The sequence below is a fragment of the Taudactylus pleione genome, unplaced genomic scaffold (genome assembly GCF_031769625.1).
Source record: "Taudactylus pleione unplaced genomic scaffold, aTauple2 ptg000021l, whole genome shotgun sequence".
NCBI classification, from domain to species: Eukaryota; Metazoa; Chordata; class Amphibia; order Anura; family Myobatrachidae; genus Taudactylus; species Taudactylus pleione.
In genome coordinates, this window is record NW_028284423.1 from 16,206,738 (window position 1) to 16,227,500 (window position 20,763).

At 31.4% G+C, this 20,763-nt stretch overlaps 9 non-coding genes across 9 annotated transcripts; all 9 read left to right on the plus strand.

The window, feature by feature from the left end:
• The first annotated feature begins 2,307 nt into the window (after window positions 1-2,307).
• On the plus strand, window positions 2,308-2,379 carry TRNAC-GCA (transfer RNA cysteine (anticodon GCA)). The gene has a single exon. It is a non-coding gene; the product is annotated as a tRNA-Cys (tRNA).
• Window positions 2,380-5,104: 2,725 nt separating this feature from the next.
• Window positions 5,105-5,176, plus strand: TRNAC-GCA (transfer RNA cysteine (anticodon GCA)). The gene has a single exon. It is a non-coding gene; the product is annotated as a tRNA-Cys (tRNA).
• A 1,327-nt stretch (window positions 5,177-6,503) lies between these two features.
• Window positions 6,504-6,575, plus strand: TRNAC-GCA (transfer RNA cysteine (anticodon GCA)). The gene has a single exon. It is a non-coding gene; the product is annotated as a tRNA-Cys (tRNA).
• A 2,416-nt stretch (window positions 6,576-8,991) lies between these two features.
• On the plus strand, window positions 8,992-9,063 carry TRNAC-GCA (transfer RNA cysteine (anticodon GCA)). The gene has a single exon. It is a non-coding gene; the product is annotated as a tRNA-Cys (tRNA).
• Window positions 9,064-11,116: 2,053 nt separating this feature from the next.
• Window positions 11,117-11,188, plus strand: TRNAC-GCA (transfer RNA cysteine (anticodon GCA)). The gene has a single exon. It is a non-coding gene; the product is annotated as a tRNA-Cys (tRNA).
• A 1,327-nt stretch (window positions 11,189-12,515) lies between these two features.
• TRNAC-GCA (transfer RNA cysteine (anticodon GCA)) lies at window positions 12,516-12,587 on the plus strand. The gene has a single exon. It is a non-coding gene; the product is annotated as a tRNA-Cys (tRNA).
• Window positions 12,588-15,003: 2,416 nt separating this feature from the next.
• On the plus strand, window positions 15,004-15,075 carry TRNAC-GCA (transfer RNA cysteine (anticodon GCA)). The gene has a single exon. It is a non-coding gene; the product is annotated as a tRNA-Cys (tRNA).
• A 3,143-nt stretch (window positions 15,076-18,218) lies between these two features.
• Window positions 18,219-18,290, plus strand: TRNAC-GCA (transfer RNA cysteine (anticodon GCA)). Its single transcript has one exon. It is a non-coding gene; the product is annotated as a tRNA-Cys (tRNA).
• Window positions 18,291-20,342: 2,052 nt separating this feature from the next.
• TRNAC-GCA (transfer RNA cysteine (anticodon GCA)) lies at window positions 20,343-20,414 on the plus strand. Its single transcript has one exon. It is a non-coding gene; the product is annotated as a tRNA-Cys (tRNA).
• Window positions 20,415-20,763: the final 349 nt, after the last annotated feature.

The window sequence follows — 20,763 nt, forward strand, 5'->3', positions numbered from 1 at the left end:
AGTTTGAAACTCAAGTACAGGAAAAGCTAACACAAGTATGAGCAAGAAAACAAAAAAAGTGAATCTTTAACATTATATACTTCCTGATAGCACAGTTAGAGTGGTAGATTTAATTTTTTTGATAGAGATTTTAACAGAAATCTATAATTTATAGAAGGCAAATATAAAGGACCTACCTAGTTTCACTTTAAAAAGTACTTTCTTTCCCAAATGGTTAAACTGAAAAAGTAGGAGAACTCTTATTGCAATATCAGTCTGAGTTCAATCCCTAATCCCACCAACAGTTCCAGAACCTCGATTTAATTTCTGTCCTTTGTATAGTAATATATTTAGAATAGTATACTATAACTGAACGTGAAACATGTGTACTTTAATACTCACCCTCATTGATAATTAAATAAGGAAAAGCATCACTTAAATAGTGATACTTTAACATTATAAACTTCCTTATAGCACAGTTAGAGTGGCAGATTTTATTTTTTTTATAGAGATTTTTACAGAAATCTATAATTTAGAGAAGGCAAATATAAAGGACCTACCTAGTTTCTCTTTAAAAAGTATTTTCTTTCCCAAATGGTTAAACTGAAGAAGTAGGAGAAGCCTTATTGCAATATCAGTCTGAGTTCAATCCCTAATCCCACCAACAGTTCCAGAACCTCAATTTAATTTCTGTCCTTTCTATAGTAATATATTTAGAATAGTATAATATAACTGAACATGAAACATGTGTACTTTAATACTCACCCTCTTTGATAATTAAATAAGGAATTATAAGGCAATTGTATTGCTGTGTTCTGGAACTGTTGTTGTAGTTGGGGGTTAATCTCAGACTAATTTTGCAACTAGGCCATTCGAGTTTATGCATCAAACATTAATTTTGAACATCTGAGCCCTCAAGCCCAAGAATCAAAATGTCCTATTTTATTAGCAATAATATACTGTTGTCAGCTACTTTTTGAAATAATTTATATAGGTTTATTGCTAAGAATTTGTATTTTCTTAGTTCTGTTTGGCCTCCCAAAATTTAAAGTCACAATATGTCCTGATGTCACTATTACTGACGAAATTGGAGCTTTAGATGATCAAAGTTCCTTTTTGAGCATGCTCACAGCTTACACCTATGTGAACTCTGCAATCAAGCCCAGATTAATAACTCTAAAGCATCACCATAAATATACATATTAATTTTTTATCCTATAAGACAACATATATAGTACAAACACCTAAACTTTCTGACTGCAATGTGAATGTTTTTAAAATCTTGTAAGCAATTGGTGGTATAGCTCAGTGGTAGAGCATTCTACTGCAGATCGAGAGGTCCTTGGTTCAAATTCAGGTGCCCCCTTTACCTAGCTTTTAATGTGTAAAGGTACTGAATCAATTTGCAGTTTACAGCTAGTTTGAAACTCAAGAACAGGAAAAGCTAACACAAGTAAGAGCAAGAAAACAAAAAAAGTGAAACTTTAACATTATATACTTCCTGATAGCACAGTTAGAGTGGTAGATTTCATTTTTTTGAAAGAGATTTTAACAGAAATCTATAATTTATAGAAGGCAAATATAAAGTACCTACCTAGATTCTCTTAAAATAGTACTTTCTTTCCAAAATGGTTAAAAATGAAGAAGTAGGAGAAGCCTTATTGCAATATCAGTCTGAGTTCAATCCCTAATCCCACCAACTGTTCCAGAACCTCAATTTAATTTCTGTCCTTTCTATAGTAATATATTTAGAATAGTATAATATAACTGAACATGAAACATGTGTACTTTAATACTCACCCTCTTTGATAATTAAAAAAGGAATTATTAAGCAATTACATTGCAGTATTCTGGAACTGTTGTTGTAATTGGGGGTTGATCTCAGACTGATTTTGCAACTAGGCCATTCGAGTTTATGCATCAAACATTATTTTTGAACATCTGAGCCCACAAGCCCAAAAATCAAAATGTCCTATTTTATTAGCAATAATATACTGTTGTCAGCTACTTTTTGAAATAATTTATATAGGTTTGTTGCTAAGAATTTGTATTTTCTTAGTTCTGTTTGGCCTCTCAAGATATAAAGTCACAATATGTCCTGATGTCACTATAACTGACCAAATTGGAGCTTTAGATGATCAAAGTTCCTTTTTGAGTATGCTCACAGCTTACACCTATGTGAACTCTGCAATCAAGCCCAGATTAATTTCTCCAAAGCATCACCATAAATATACATATTAATCTTTATCCTATAAGACAACATATATAGTACAAACACCTATACTTTCTGACTGCAATGTGAATGTTTTTAAAAGCTTGTACACATTTGGGGGTATAGCTCAGTGGTAGAGCATTCGACTGCAGATCGAGAGGTCCCTGGTTCAAATCCAGGTGCCCCCTTTACCTAGCTTTTAATGTGTAAAGGTACTGAATCAATTTGCAGTTTACAGCTAGTTTGAAACTCAAGTACAGGAAAAGCTAACACAAGTATGAGCAAGAAAACAAAAAAAGTGAATCTTTAACATTATATACTTCCTGATAGCACAGTTAGAGTGGTAGATTTAATTTTTTTGATAGAGATTTTAACAGAAATCTATAATTTATAGAAGGCAAATATAAAGTACCTACCTAGATTCTCTTAAAATAGTACTTTCTTTCTGAAATGGTTAAAAATGAAGAAGTAGGAGAAGCCTTATTGCAATATCAGTCTGAGTTCAATCCCTAATCCCACCAACAGTTCCAGAACCTTGATTTAATTTCTGTCCTTTCTATAGTAATATATTTAAAATAGTATAATATAACTGAACATGAAACATGTGTACTTTAATACTCTCCCTCATTGATAATTAAATAAGGAAAAGCATCACTTAAATAGTGATACTTTAACATTATACTCTTCCTGATAGCACAGTTAGAGTGGCAGATTTCATTTATTTGAAAGCGATTTTTAAAGAAAGCTATAATTTATAGAAGGCAAATATAAAGGACCTACCTAGTTTCTCTTTAAAAAGTATTTTCTTTCCCAAATGGTTAAACTGAAGAAGTAGGAGAAGCCTTATTGCAATATCAGTCTGAGTTCAATCCCTAATCCCACCAACAGTTCCAGAACCTCAATTTAATTTCTGTCCTTTCTATAGTAATATATTTAGAATAGTATAATATAACTGAACATGAAACATGTGTACTTTAATACTCACCCTCTTTGATAATTAAATAAGGAATTATAAGGCAATTGTATTGCTGTGTTCTGGAACTGTTGTTGTAGTTGGGGGTTAATCTCAGACTAATTTTGCAACTAGGCCATTCGAGTTTATGCATCAAACATTAATTTTGAACATCTGAGCCCTCAAGCCCAAAAATCAAAATGTCCTATTTTATTAGCAATAATATACTGTTGTCAGCTACTTTTTGAAATAATTTATATAGGTTTATTGCTAAGAATTTGTATTTTCTTAGTTCTGTTTGGCCTCCCAAAATTTAAAGTCACAATATGTCCTGATGTCACTATTACTGACGAAATTGGAGCTTTAGATGATCAAAGTTCCTTTTTGAGCATGCTCACAGCTTACACCTATGTGAACTCTGCAATCAAGCCCAGATTAATAACTCCAAAGCATCACCATAAATATACATATTAATTTTTTATCCTATAAGACAACATATATAGTACAAACACCTAAACTTTCTGACTGCAATGTGAATGTTTTTAAAATCTTGTAAGCAATTGGTGGTATAGCTCAGTGGTAGAGCATTCTACTGCAGATCGAGAGGTCCTTGGTTCAAATCCAGATGCCCCCTTTACCTAGCTTTTAATGTGTAAAGGTACTGAATCAATTTGCAGTTTACAGCTAGTTTGAAACTCAAGAACAGGAAAAGCTAAAACAAGTAAGAGCAAGAAATAAAAAAAAAGTCAAACTTTAACATTATATACTTCCTGATAGCACAGTTAGAGTGGTAGATTTCATTTTTTTGACAGAGATTTTAACAGAAATCTATAATTTATTGAAGGCAAATATAAAGTACCTACCTAGTTTCTCTTAAAATAGTACTCTCTTTCCGAAATGGTTAAAAATGAAGAAGTAGGAGAAGCCTTATTGCAATATCAGTCTGAGTTCAATCCCTAATCCCACCAACAGTTCCAGAACCTTGATTTAATTTCTGTCCTTTCTATAGTAATATATTTAAAATAGTATAATATAACTGAACATGAAACATGTGTACTTTAATACTCTCCCTCATTGATAATTAAATAAGGAAAAGCATCACTTAAATAGTGATACTTTAACATTATACTCTTCCTGATAGCACAGTTAGAGTGGCAGATTTCATTTATTTGAAAGCGATTTTTAAAGAAAGCTATAATTTATAGAAGGCAAATATAAAGGACCTACCTAGTTTCTCTTTAAAAAGTATTTTCTTTCCCAAATGGTTAAACTGAAGAAGTAGGAGAAGCCTTATTGCAATATCAGTCTGAGTTCAATCCCTAATCCCACCAACAGTTCCAGAACCTCAATTTAATTTCTGTCCTTTCTATAGTAATATATTTAGAATAGTATAATATAACTGAACATGAAACATGTGTACTTTAATACTCACCCTCTTTGATAATTAAATAAGGAATTATAAGGCAATTGTATTGCTGTGTTCTGGAACTGTTGTTGTAGTTGGGGGTTAATCTCAGACTAATTTTGCAACTAGGCCATTCGAGTTTATGCATCAAACATTAATTTTGAACATCTGAGCCCTCAAGCCCAAAAATCAAAATGTCCTATTTTATTAGCAATAATATACTGTTGTCAGCTACTTTTTGAAATAATTTATATAGGTTTATTGCTAAGAATTTGTATTTTCTTAGTTCTGTTTGGCCTCCCAAAATTTAAAGTCACAATATGTCCTGATGTCACTATTACTGACGAAATTGGAGCTTTAGATGATCAAAGTTCCTTTTTGAGCATGCTCACAGCTTACACCTATGTGAACTCTGCAATCAAGCCCAGATTAATAACTCCAAAGCATCACCATAAATATACATATTAATTTTTTATCCTATAAGACAACATATATAGTACAAACACCTAAACTTTCTGACTGCAATGTGAATGTTTTTAAAATCTTGTAAGCAATTGGTGGTATAGCTCAGTGGTAGAGCATTCTACTGCAGATCGAGAGGTCCTTGGTTCAAATCCAGGTGCCCCCTTTACCTAGCTTTTAATGTGTAAAGGTACTGAATCAATTTGCAGTTTACAGCTAGTTTGAAACTCAAGAACAGGAAAAGCTAACACAAGTAAGAGCAAGAAATAAAAAAAAAGTCAAACTTTAACATTATATACTTCCTGATAGCACAGTTAGAGTGGTAGATTTCATTTTTTTGACAGAGATTTTAACAGAAATCTATAATTTATTGAAGGCAAATATAAAGTACCTACCTAGTTTCTCTTAAAATAGTACTCTCTTTCCGAAATGGTTAAAAATGAAGAAGTATTAGAAGCCTTATTGCAATATCAGTCTGAGTTCAATCCCTAATCCCACCAACAGTTCCAGAACCTAAATTTAATTTCTGTCCTTTCTATAGTAATATATTTAGAATAGTATAATATAACTGAACATGAAACATGTGTACTTTAATACTCACCCTCATTGATAATTAAATAAGGAAAAGCATCACTTAAATAGTGATACTTTAACATTATAAACTTCCTGATAGCACAGTTAGAGTGGCAGATTTTATTTTTTTTATAGAGATTTTTACAGAAATCTATAATTTATAAAAGGCAAATATAAAGGACCTACCTAGTTTCTCTTAAAAAAGTACTTTCTTTCCCAAATGGTTAAACTGAAGAAGTAGGAGAAGCCTTATTGCAATATCAGTCTGATTTCAATCCCTAATCCCACCAACTGTTCCAGAACCTCAATTTAATTTCTGTCCTTTCTATAGTAATATATTTAGAATAGTATAATATAACTGAACATGAAACATGTGTACTTTAATACTCACCCTCTTTGATAATTAAATAAGGAATTATTAAGCAATTACATTGCAGTATTCTGGAACTGTTGTTGTCATTGGGGGTTGATCTCAGACTGATTTTGCAACTAGGATATTCGAGTTTATGCATCAAACATTATTTTTGAACATCTGAGCCCACAAGCCCAAAAATCAAAATGTCCTATTTTATTAGCAATAATATACTGTTGTCAGCTACTTTTTGAAATAATTTATATAGTTTTGCTGCTAAGAATTTGTATTTTCTTAGTTCTGTTTGGCCTCCCAAAATTTAAAGTCACAATATGTCCTGATGTCACTATAACTGACCAAATTGGAGCTTTAGATGATCAAAGTTCCTTTTTGAGTATGCTCACAGCTTACACCTATGTGAACTCTGCAATCAAGCCCAGATTAATTTCTCCAAAGCATCACCATAAATATACATATTAATCTTTTATCCTATAAAACAACATATATAGTACAAACACCTATACTTTCTGACTGCAATGTGAATGTTTTTAAAAACTTGTATGCAATTGGGGGTATAGCTCAGTGGTAGAGCATTCGACTGCAGATCGAGAGGTCCCTGGTTCAAATCCAGGTACCCCCTTTACCTAGCTTTTAATGTGTAAATGTACTGAATCAATTTGCAGTTTACAGCTAGTTTGAAACTCAAGTACAGGAAAAGCTAACACAAGTAAGAGCAAGAAAACAAAAAAAGTGAATCTTTAACATTATATACTTCCTGATAGCACAGTTAGAGTGGTAGATTTAATTTTTTTGATAGAGATTTTAACAGAAATCTATAATTTATAGAAGGCAAATATAAAGTACCTACCTAGATTCTCTTAAAATAGTACTTTCTTTCCGAAATGGTTAAAAATGAAGAAGTAGGAGAAGCCTTATTGCAATATCAGTCTGAGTTCAATCCCTAATCCCACCAACAGTTCCAGAACCTCAATTTAATTTCTGTCCTTTCTATAGTAATATATTTAAAATAGTATAATATAACTGAACATGAAACATGTGTACTTTAATACTCTCCCTCATTGATAATTAAATAAGGAAAAGCATCACTTAAATAGTGATACTTTAACATTATACTCTTCCTGATAGCACAGTTAGAGTGGCAGATTTCATTTATTTGAAAGCGATTTTTAAAGAAAACTATAATTTATAGAAGGCAAATTTAAAGGACCTACCTAGTTTCTCTTTAAAAAGTACTTTCTTTCCCAAATGGTTAAACTGAAAAAGTAGGAGAACTCTTATTGCAATATCAGTCTGAGTTCAATCCCTAATCCCACCAACAGTTCCAGAACCTCGATTTAATTTCTGTCCTTTGTATAGTAATATATTTAGAATAGTATACTATAACTGAACGTGAAACATGTGTACTTTAATACTCACCCTCATTGATAATTAAATAAGGAAAAGCATCACTTAAATAGTGATACTTTAACATTATAAACTTCCTGATAGCACAGTTAGAGTGGCAGATTTTATTTTTTTTATAGAGATTTTTACAGAAATCTATAATTTAGAGAAGGCAAATATAAAGGACCTACCTAGTTTCTCTTTAAAAAGTACTTTCTTTCCCAAATGGTTAAACTGAAGAAGTAGGAGAAGCCTTATTGCAATATCAGTCTGAGTTCAATCCCTAATCCCACCAACAGTTCCAGAACCTCGATTTAATTTCTGTCCTTTCTATTGTAATATATTTAGAATAGTATAATATAACTGAACATGAAACATGTGTACTTTAATACTCTCCCTCATTGATAATTAAATAAGGAAAAGCATCACTTAAATAGTGATACTTTAACATTATACTCTTCCTGATAGCACAGTTAGAGTGGCAGATTTCATTTATTTGAAAGCGATTTTTAAAGAAAACTATAATTTATAGAAGGCAAATATAAAGGACCTACCTAGTTTCTCTTTAAAAAGGTACTTTCTTTCCCAAATGGTTAAACTGAAAAAGTAGGAGAACCCTTATTGCAATATTAGTCTGAGTTCAATCCCTAATCCCACCAACAGTTCCAGAACCTCGATTTAATTTCTGTCCTTTGTATAGTAATATATTTAGAATAGTATACTATAACTGAACGTGAAACATGTGTACTTTAATACTCACCCTCATTGATAATTAAATAAGGAAAAGCATCACTTAAATAGTGATACTTTAACATTATAAACTTCATGATAGCACAGTTAGAGTGACAGATTTTATTTTTTTTATAGAGATTTTTACAGAAATCTATAATTTATAGAAGGCAAATATAAAGGACCTACCTAGTTTCTCTTTAAAAAGTACTTTCATTCCCAAATGGTTAAACTGAAGAAGTAGGAGAAGCCTTATTGCAATATCAGTCTGAGTTCAATCCCTAATCCCACCAACAGTTCCAGAACCTCAATTTAATTATTGTCCTTTCTATAGTAATATATTTAGAATAGTATAATATAACTGAACATGAAACATGTGTACTTTACTACTCACCCTCTTTGATAATTAAATAAGGAATTATTAAGCAATTACATTGCAGTATTCTGGAACTGTTGTTGTAATTGGGGTTTGATCTCAGACTGATTTTGCATCTAGGCCATTCGAGTTTATGCATCAAACATTATTTTTGAACATCTGAGCCCACAAGCCCAAAAATCAAAATGTCCTATTTTATTAGCAATAATATACTGTTGTCAGCTACTTTTTGAAATAATTTATATAGGTTTGTTGCTAAGAATTTGTATTTTCTTAGTTCTGTTTGGCCTCCCAAAATTTAAAGTCACAATATGTCCTGATGTCACTATAACTGACCAAATTGGAGCTTTAGATGATCAAAGTTCCTTTTTGAGTATGCTCACAGCTTACACCTATGTGAACTCTGCAATCAAGCCCAGATTAATTTCTCCAAAGCATCACCATAAATATACATATTAATCTTTTATCCTATAAGACAACATATATAGTACAAACACCTATACTTTCTGACTGCAATGTAAATGTTTTTAAAATCTTGTATGCAATTGGGGGTATAGCTCAGTGGTAGAGCATTCGACTGCAGATCGAGAGGTCCCTGGTTCAAATCCAGGTGCCCCCTTTACCTAGCTTTTAATGTGTAAAGGTACTGAATCAATTTGCAGTTTACAGCTAGTTTGAAACTCAAGTACAGGAAAAGCTAACACAAGTAAGAGCAAGAAATAAAAAAAAAGTGAATCTTTAACATTATATACTTCCTGATAGCACAGTTAGATTGGTAGATTTCATTTTTTTGATAGAGATTTTAACAGAAATCTATAATTTATAGAAGGCAAATATAAAGTACCTACCTAGATTCTCTTAAAATAGTACTTTCTTTCCGAAATGGTTAAAAATGAAGAAGTAGGAGAAGCCTTATTGCAATATCAGTCTAAGTTCAATCCCTAATCCCACCAACAGTTCCAGAACCTCGATTTAATTTCTGTCCTTTCTATAGTAATATATTTAAAATAGTATAATATAACTGAACATGAAACATGTGTACTTTAATACTCTCCCTCATTGATAATTAAATAAGGAAAAGCATCACTTAAATAGTGATACTTTAACATTATACTCTTCCTGATAGCACAGTTAGAGTGGCAGATTTCATTTATTTGAAAGCGATTTTTAAAGAAAACTATAATTTATAGAAGGCAAATTTAAAGGACCTACCTAGTTTCTCTTTAAAAAGTACTTTCTTTCCCAAATGGTTAAACTGAAAAAGTAGGAGAACTCTTATTGCAATATCAGTCTGAGTTCAATCCCTAATCCCACCAACAGTTCCAGAACCTCAATTTAATTTCTGTCCTTTGTATAGTAATATATTTAGAATAGTATACTATAACTGAACGTGAAACATGTGTACTTTAATACTCACCCTCATTGATAATTAAATAAGGAAAAGCATCACTTAAATAGTGATACTTTAACATTATAAACTTCCTGATAGCACAGTTAGAGTGGCAGATTTTTTTTTTTTTATAGAGATTTTTACAGAAATCTATAATTTAGAGAAGGCAAATATAAAGGACCTACCTAGTTTCTCTTTAAAAAGTACTTTCTTTCCCAAATGGTTAAACTGAAGAAGTAGGAGAAGCCTTATTGCAATATCAGTCTGAGTTCAATCCCTAATCCCACCAACAGTTCCAGAACCTCGATTTAATTTCTGTCCTTTCTATAGTAATATATTTAGAATAGTATAATATAACTGAACATGAAACATGTGTACTTTAATACTCTCCCTCATTGATAATTAAATAAGGAAAAGCATCACTTAAATAGTGATACTTTAACATTATACTCTTCCTGATAGCACAGTTAGAGTGGCAGATTTCATTTATTTGAAAGCGATTTTTAAAGAAAGCTATAATTTATAGAAGGCAAATATAAAGGACCTACCTAGTTTCTCTTTAAAAAGTATTTTCTTTCCCAAATGGTTAAACTGAAGAAGTAGGAGAAGCCTTATTGCAATATCAGTCTGAGTTCAATCCCTAATCCCACCAACAGTTCCAGAACCTCAATTTAATTTCTGTCCTTTCTATAGTAATATATTTAGAATAGTATAATATAACTGAACATGAAACATGTGTACTTTAATACTCACCCTCTTTGATAATTAAATAAGGAATTATAAGGCAATTGTATTGCTGTGTTCTGGAACTGTTGTTGTAGTTGGGGGTTAATCTCAGACTAATTTTGCAACTAGGCCATTCGAGTTTATGCATCAAACATTAATTTTGAACATCTGAGCCCTCAAGCCCAAAAATCAAAATGTCCTATTTTATTAGCAATAATATACTGTTGTCAGCTACTTTTTGAAATAATTTATATAGGTTTATTGCTAAGAATTTGTATTTTCTTAGTTCTGTTTGGCCTCCCAAAATTTAAAGTCACAATATGTCCTGATGTCACTATTACTGACGAAATTGGAGCTTTAGATGATCAAAGTTCCTTTTTGAGCATGCTCACAGCTTACACCTATGTGAACTCTGCAATCAAGCCCAGATTAATAACTCCAAAGCATCACCATAAATATACATATTAATTTTTTATCCTATAAGACAACATATATAGTACAAACACCTAAACTTTCTGACTGCAATGTGAATGTTTTTAAAATCTTGTAAGCAATTGGTGGTATAGCTCAGTGGTAGAGCATTCTACTGCAGATCGAGAGGTCCTTGGTTCAAATCCAGGTGCCCCCTTTACCTAGCTTTTAATGTGTAAAGGTACTGAATCAATTTGCAGTTTACAGCTAGTTTGAAACTCAAGAACAGGAAAAGCTAACACAAGTAAGAGCAAGAAATAAAAAAAAAGTCAAACTTTAACATTATATACTTCCTGATAGCACAGTTAGAGTGGTAGATTTCATTTTTTTGACAGAGATTTTAACAGAAATCTATAATTTATTGAAGGCAAATATAAAGTACCTACCTAGTTTCTCTTAAAATAGTACTCTCTTTCCGAAATGGTTAAAAATGAAGAAGTATTAGAAGCCTTATTGCAATATCAGTCTGAGTTCAATCCCTAATCCCACCAACAGTTCCAGAACCTAAATTTAATTTCTGTCCTTTCTATAGTAATATATTTAGAATAGTATAATATAACTGAACATGAAACATGTGTACTTTAATACTCACCCTCATTGATAATTAAATAAGGAAAAGCATCACTTAAATAGTGATACTTTAACATTATAAACTTCCTGATAGCACAGTTAGAGTGGCAGATTTTATTTTTTTTATAGAGATTTTTACAGAAATCTATAATTTATAAAAGGCAAATATAAAGGACCTACCTAGTTTCTCTTAAAAAAGTACTTTCTTTCCCAAATGGTTAAACTGAAGAAGTAGGAGAAGCCTTATTGCAATATCAGTCTGATTTCAATCCCTAATCCCACCAACTGTTCCAGAACCTCAATTTAATTTCTGTCCTTTCTATAGTAATATATTTAGAATAGTATAATATAACTGAACATGAAACATGTGTACTTTAATACTCACCCTCTTTGATAATTAAATAAGGAATTATTAAGCAATTACATTGCAGTATTCTGGAACTGTTGTTGTCATTGGGGGTTGATCTCAGACTGATTTTGCAACTAGGATATTCGAGTTTATGCATCAAACATTATTTTTGAACATCTGAGCCCACAAGCCCAAAAATCAAAATGTCCTATTTTATTAGCAATAATATACTGTTGTCAGCTACTTTTTGAAATAATTTATATAGTTTTGCTGCTAAGAATTTGTATTTTCTTAGTTCTGTTTGGCCTCCCAAAATTTAAAGTCACAATATGTCCTGATGTCACTATAACTGACCAAATTGGAGCTTTAGATGATCAAAGTTCCTTTTTGAGTATGCTCACAGCTTACACCTATGTGAACTCTGCAATCAAGCCCAGATTAATTTCTCCAAAGCATCACCATAAATATACATATTAATCTTTTATCCTATAAAACAACATATATAGTACAAACACCTATACTTTCTGACTGCAATGTGAATGTTTTTAAAAACTTGTATGCAATTGGGGGTATAGCTCAGTGGTAGAGCATTCGACTGCAGATCAAGAGGTCCCTGGTTCAAATCCAGATACCCCCTTTACCTAGCTTTTAATGTGTAAAGGTACTGAATCAATTTGCAGTTTACAGCTAGTTTGAAACTCAAGTACAGGAAAAGCTAACACAAGTAAGAGCAAGAAAACAAAAAAAGTGAATCTTTAACATTATATACTTCCTGATAGCACAGTTAGAGTGGTAGATTTAATTTTTTTGATAGAGATTTTAACAGAAATCTATAATTTATAGAAGGCAAATATAAAGTACCTACCTAGATTCTCTTAAAATAGTACTTTCTTTCCGAAATGGTTAAAAATGAAGAAGTAGGAGAAGCCTTATTGCAATATCAGTCTGAGTTCAATCCCTAATCCCACCAACAGTTCCAGAACCTCAATTTAATTTCTGTCCTTTCTATAGTAATATATTTAAAATAGTATAATATAACTGAACATGAAACATGTGTACTTTAATACTCTCCCTCATTGATAATTAAATAAGGAAAAGCATCACTTAAATAGTGATACTTTAACATTATACTCTTCCTGATAGCACAGTTAGAGTGGCAGATTTCATTTATTTGAAAGCGATTTTTAAAGAAAACTATAATTTATAGAAGGCAAATTTAAAGGACCTACCTAGTTTCTCTTTAAAAAGTACTTTCTTTCCCAAATGGTTAAACTGAAAAAGTAGGAGAACTCTTATTGCAATATCAGTCTGAGTTCAATCCCTAATCCCACCAACAGTTCCAGAACCTCGATTTAATTTCTGTCCTTTGTATAGTAATATATTTAGAATAGTATACTATAACTGAACGTGAAACATGTGTACTTTAATACTCACCCTCATTGATAATTAAATAAGGAAAAGCATCACTTAAATAGTGATACTTTAACATTATAAACTTCCTGATAGCACAGTTAGAGTGGCAGATTTTATTTTTTTTATAGAGATTTTTACAGAAATCTATAATTTAGAGAAGGCAAATATAAAGGACCTACCTAGTTTCTCTTTAAAAAGTACTTTCTTTCCCAAATGGTTAAACTGAAGAAGTAGGAGAAGCCTTATTGCAATATCAGTCTGAGTTCAATCCCTAATCCCACCAACAGTTCCAGAACCTCGATTTAATTTCTGTCCTTTCTATTGTAATATATTTAGAATAGTATAATATAACTGAACATGAAACATGTGTACTTTAATACTCTCCCTCATTGATAATTAAATAAGGAAAAGCATCACTTAAATAGTGATACTTTAACATTATACTCTTCCTGATAGCACAGTTAGAGTGGCAGATTTCATTTATTTGAAAGCGATTTTTAAAGAAAACTATAATTTATAGAAGGCAAATATAAAGGACCTACCTAGTTTCTCTTTAAAAAGGTACTTTCTTTCCCAAATGGTTAAACTGAAAAAGTAGGAGAACCCTTATTGCAATATTAGTCTGAGTTCAATCCCTAATCCCACCAACAGTTCCAGAACCTCGATTTAATTTCTGTCCTTTGTATAGTAATATATTTAGAATAGTATACTATAACTGAACGTGAAACATGTGTACTTTAATACTCACCCTCATTGATAATTAAATAAGGAAAAGCATCACTTAAATAGTGATACTTTAACATTATAAACTTCATGATAGCACAGTTAGAGTGACAGATTTTATTTTTTTTATAGAGATTTTTACAGAAATCTATAATTTATAGAAGGCAAATATAAAGGACCTACCTAGTTTCTCTTTAAAAAGTACTTTCATTCCCAAATGGTTAAACTGAAGAAGTAGGAGAAGCCTTATTGCAATATCAGTCTGAGTTCAATCCCTAATCCCACCAACAGTTCCAGAACCTCAATTTAATTATTGTCCTTTCTATAGTAATATATTTAGAATAGTATAATATAACTGAACATGAAACATGTGTACTTTACTACTCACCCTCTTTGATAATTAAATAAGGAATTATTAAGCAATTACATTGCAGTATTCTGGAACTGTTGTTGTAATTGGGGTTTGATCTCAGACTGATTTTGCATCTAGGCCATTCGAGTTTATGCATCAAACATTATTTTTGAACATCTGAGCCCACAAGCCCAAAAATCAAAATGTCCTATTTTATTAGCAATAATATACTGTTGTCAGCTACTTTTTGAAATAATTTATATAGGTTTGTTGCTAAGAATTTGTATTTTCTTAGTTCTGTTTGGCCTCCCAAAATTTAAAGTCACAATATGTCCTGATGTCACTATAACTGACCAAATTGGAGCTTTAGATGATCAAAGTTCCTTTTTGAGTATGCTCACAGCTTACACCTATGTGAACTCTGCAATCAAGCCCAGATTAATTTCTCCAAAGCATCACCATAAATATACATATTAATCTTTTATCCTATAAGACAACATATATAGTACAAACACCTATACTTTCTGACTGCAATGTAAATGTTTTTAAAATCTTGTATGCAATTGGGGGTATAGCTCAGTGGTAGAGCATTCGACTGCAGATCGAGAGGTCCCTGGTTCAAATCCAGGTGCCCCCTTTACCTAGCTTTTAATGTGTAAAGGTACTGAATCAATTTGCAGTTTACAGCTAGTTTGAAACTCAAGTACAGGAAAAGCTAACACAAGTAAGAGCAAGAAATAAAAAAAAAGTGAATCTTTAACATTATATACTTCCTGATAGCACAGTTAGATTGGTAGATTTCATTTTTTTGATAGAGATTTTAACAGAAATCTATAATTTATAGAAGGCAAATATAAAGTACCTACCTAGATTCTCTTAAAATAGTACTTTCTTTCCGAAATGGTTAAAAATGAAGAAGTAGGAGAAGCCTTATTGCAATATCAGTCTAAGTTCAATCCCTAATCCCACCAACAGTTCCAGAACCTCGATTTAATTTCTGTCCTTTCTATAGTAATATATTTAAAATAGTATAATATAACTGAACATGAAACATGTGTACTTTAATACTCTCCCTCATTGATAATTAAATAAGGAAAAGCATCACTTAAATAGTGATACTTTAACATTATACTCTTCCTGATAGCACAGTTAGAGTGGCAGATTTCATTTATTTGAAAGCGATTTTTAAAGAAAACTATAATTTATAGAAGGCAAATTTAAAGGACCTACCTAGTTTCTCTTTAAAAAGTACTTTCTTTCCCAAATGGTTAAACTGAAAAAGTAGGAGAACTCTTATTGCAATATCAGTCTGAGTTCAATCCCTAATCCCACCAACAGTTCCAGAACCTCAATTTAATTTCTGTCCTTTGTATAGTAATATATTTAGAATAGTATACTATAACTGAACGTGAAACATGTGTACTTTAATACTCACCCTCATTGATAATTAAATAAGGAAAAGCATCACTTAAATAGTGATACTTTAACATTATAAACTTCCTGATAGCACAGTTAGAGTGGCAGATTTTTTTTTTTTTATAGAGATTTTTACAGAAATCTATAATTTAGAGAAGGCAAATATAAAGGACCTACCTAGTTTCTCTTAAAAAAGTACTTTCTTTCCCAAATGGTTAAACTGAAGAAGTAGGAGAAGCCTTATTGCAATATCAGTCTGAGTTCAATCCCTAATCCCACCAACAGTTCCAGAACCTCGATTTAATTTCTGTCCTTTCTATAGTAATATATTTAGAATAGTATAATATAACTGAACATGAAACATGTGTACTTTAATACTCTCCCTCATTGATAATTAAATAAGGAAAAGCATCACTTAAATAGTGATACTTTAACATTATACTCTTCCTGATAGCACAGTTAGAGTGGCAGATTTCATTTATTTGAAAGCGATTTTTAAAGAAAACTATAATTTATAGAAGGCAAATATAAAGGACCTACCTAGTTTCTCTTTAAAAAGTACTTTCTTTCCCAAATGGTTAAACTGAAAAAGTAGGAGAACTCTTATTGCAATATCAGTCTGAGTTCAATCCCTAATCCCACCAACAGTTCCAGAACCTCAATTTAATTTCTGTCCTTTCTATAGTAATATATTTAGAATAGTATAATATAACTGAACATGAAACATGTGTACTTTAATACTCACCCTCATTGATAATTAAATAAGGAAAAGCATCACTTAAATAGTGATACTTTAACATTATAAACTTCCTGATTGCACAGTTAGAGTGGCAGATTTCATTTTTTTGATAGAGATTTTAACAGATATCTATAATTTATTGAAGGCAAATATAAAGTACCTACCTAGATTCTCTTAAAATAGTACTTTCTTTCTGAAATGGTTAAAAATGAATAAGTAGGAGAAGCCTTATTGCAATATCAGTCTGAGTTCAATCCCTAATCCCACCAACAGTTCCAGCACCTCGATTTAATTTCTGTCCTTTCTATAGTAATATATTTAGAATAGTATAATATAACTGAACATGAAACATGTGTACTTTAATACTCACCCTCATTGATAATTAAATAAGGAAAAGCATCACTTAAATAGTGATACTTTAACATTATACTCTTCCTGATAGCACAGTTAGAGTGGCAGATTTCATTTATTTGAAAACGATTTTTAAAGAAAACTATAATTTATAGAAGGCAAATATAAAGGACCTACCTAGTTTCTCTTTAAAAAGTACTCTCTTTCCCAAATGGTTAAACTGAAAAAGTAGGAGAACCCTTATTGCAATATTAGTCTGAGTTCAATCCCTAATCCCACCAACAGTTCCAGAACCTCGATTTAATTTCTGTCCTTTGTATAGTAATATATTTAGAATAGTATACTATAACTGAACGTGAAACATGTGTACTTTAATACTCACCCTCATTGATAATTAAATAAGGAAAAGCATCACTTAAATAGTGATACTTTAACATTATAAACTTCCTGATAGCATAGTTAGAGTGGCAGATTTTATTTTTTTTATAGAGATTTTTACAGAAATCTATAATTTATAGAAGGCAAATATAAAGGACCTACCTAGTTTCTCTTTAAAAAGTACTTTCATTCCCAAATGGTTAAACTGAAGAAGTAGGAGAAGCCTTATTGCAATATCAGTCTGAGTTCAATCCCTAATCCCACCAACAGTTCCAGAACCTCAATTTAATTATTGTCCTTTCAATAGTAATATATTTAGAATAGTATAATATAACTGAACATGAAACATGTGTACTTTAATACTCACCCTCTTTGATAATTAAATAAGGAATTATTAGGCAATTGTATTGCAGTGTTCTGGAACTGTTGTTGTAATTGGGAGTTATTCTCAGACTAATTTTGCAACTAGGCCATTCGAGTTTATGCATCAAACATTAATTTTGAACATCTGAGCCCTCAAGCCCAAAAATCAAAATGTCCTATTTTATTAGCAATAATATACTGTTGTCAGCTACTTTTTGAAATAATTTATATAGGTTTGTTGCTAACAATTTGTATTTTCTTAGTTCTGTTTGGCCTCTCAAGATATAAAGTCACAATATGTCCTGATGTCACTATAACTGACCAAATTGGAGCTTTAGATGATCAAAGTTCCTTTTTGAGTATGCTCACAGCTTACACCTATGTGAACTCTGCAATCAAACCCAGATTAATAACTCCAAAGCATCACCATAAATATACATATTAATCTTTTATCCTATAAGACAACATATATAGTACAAACACTTATACTTTCTGACTGCAATGTGAATGTTTTTAAAATCTTGTGCGCAATTGGGGGTATAGCTCAGTGGTAGAGCATTCGACTGCAGATCGAGAGGTCCCTGGTTCAAATCCAGGTGCCCCCTTTACCTAGCTTTTAATGTGTAAAGGTACTGAATCAATTTGCAGTTTACATCTAGTTTGAAACTCAAGTACAGGAAAAGCTAACACAAGTAAGAGCAAGAAAACAAAAAAAGTGAATCTTTAACATTATATACTTCCTGATAGCACAGTTAGAGTGGTAGATTTAATTTTTTTGATAGAGATTTTAACAGAAATCTATAATTTATAGAAGGCAAATATAAAGTACCTACCTAGATTCTCTTAAAATAGTACTTTCTTTCCGAAATGGTTAAAAATGAAGAAGTAGGAGAAGCCTTATTGCAATATCAGTCTGAGTTCAATCCCTAATCCCACCAACAGTTCCAGAACCTCGATTTAATTTCTGTCCTTTCTATAGTAATATATTTAGAATAGTATAATATAACTGAACATGAAACATGTGTACTTTAATACTCTCCCTCATTGATAATTAAATAAGGAAAAGCATCACTTAAATAGTGATACTTTAACATTATACTCTTCCTGATAGCACAGTTAGAGTGGCAGATTTCATTTATTTGAAAGCGATTTTTAAAGAAAACTATAATTTATAGAAGGCAAATATAAAGGACCTACCTAGTTTCTCTTTAAAAAGTACTTTCTTTCCCAAATGGTTAAACTGAAAAAGTAGGAGAACTCTTATTGCAATATCAGTCTGAGTTCAATCCCTAATCCCACCAACAGTTCCAGAGCCTCAATTTAATTTCTGTCCTTTATATAGTAATATATTTAGAATAGTATAATATAACTGAACATGAAACATGTGTACTTTAATACTCACCCTCATTGATAATTAAATAAGGAAAAGCATCACTTAAATAGTGATACTTTAACATTATAAACTTCCTGATAGCACAGTTAGAGTGGCAGATTTTATTTTTTTGATAGAGATTTTTACAGAAATCTATAATTTATAGAAGGCAAATATAAAGGACCTACCTAGTTTCTCTTAAAAAAGTACTTTCTTTCCCAAATGGTTAAACTGAAGAAGTAGGAGAAGCCTTATTGCAATATCAGTTTGAGTTCAATCCCTAATCCCACCATCAGTTCCAGAACCTCAATTTAATTTCTGTCCTTTCTATAGTAATATATTTAGAATAGTATACTATAACTGAACGTGAAACATGTGTACTTTAATACTCACCCTCATTGATAATTAAATAAGGAAAAGCATCACTTAAATAGTGATACTTTAACATTATAAACTTCCTGATAACACAGTTAGAGTGGCAGATTTTATTTTTTTTATAGAGATTTTTACAGAAATCTATAATTTATAGAAGGCAAATATAAAGGACCTACCTAGTTTCTCCTAAAAAAGTACTTTCTTTCCCAAATGGTTAAACTGAAGAAGTAGGAGAAGCCTTATTGCAATATCAGTCTGAGTTCAATCCCTAATCCCACCAACAGTTCCAGAACCTCAATTTAATTTCTGTCCTTTCTATAGTAATATATTTAGAATAGTATAATATAACTGAACATGAAACATGTGTACTTTAATACTCACCCTCTTTGATAATTAAATAAGGAATTATAAGGCAATTGTATTGCTGTGTTCTGGAACTGTTGTTGTAATTGGGGGTTTTTCTCAGACTAATTTTGCAACTAGGCCATTCGAGTTTATGCATCAAACATTAATTTTGAACATCTGAGCCCTCAAGCCCAAAAATCAAAATGTCCTATTTTATTAGCAATAATATACTGTTGTCAGCTACTTTTTGAAATAATTTATATAGGTTTATTGCTAAGAATTTGTATTTTCTTAGTTCTGTTTGGCCTCGCAAAATTTAAAGTCACAATATGTCCTGATGTCACTATTACTGACGAAATTGGAGCTTTAGATGATCAAAGTTCCTTTTTGAGCATGCTCACAGCTTACACCTATGTGAACTCTGCAATCAAGCCCAGATTAATAACTCCAAAGCATCACCATAAATATACATATTAATTTTTTATCCTATAAGACAACATATATAGTACAAACACCTAAACTTTCTGACTGCAATGTGAATGTTTTTAAAATCTTGTACGCAATTGGGGGTATAGCTCAGTGGTAGAGCATTCAACTGCAGATCGAGAGGTCCCTTGTTCAAATCCAGGTGCCCCCTTTACCTAGCTTTTAATGTGTAAAGGTACTGAATCAATTTGCAGTTTACAGCTAGTTTGAAACTCAAGAACAGGAAAAGCTAACACAAGTAAGAGCAAGAAATAAAAAAAAAGTGAAACTTTAACATTATATACTTCCTGATAGCACAGTTAGAGTGGTAGATTTCATTTTTTTGACAGAGATTTTAACAGAAATCTATAATTTATAGAAGGCAAATATAAAGTACCTACCTAGTTTCTCTTAAAATAGTACTCTCTTTCCGAAATGGTTAAAAATGAAGAAGTAGGAGAAGCTTTATTGCAATATCAGTCTGAGTTCAATCCCTAATCCCACGAACAGTTCCAGAACCT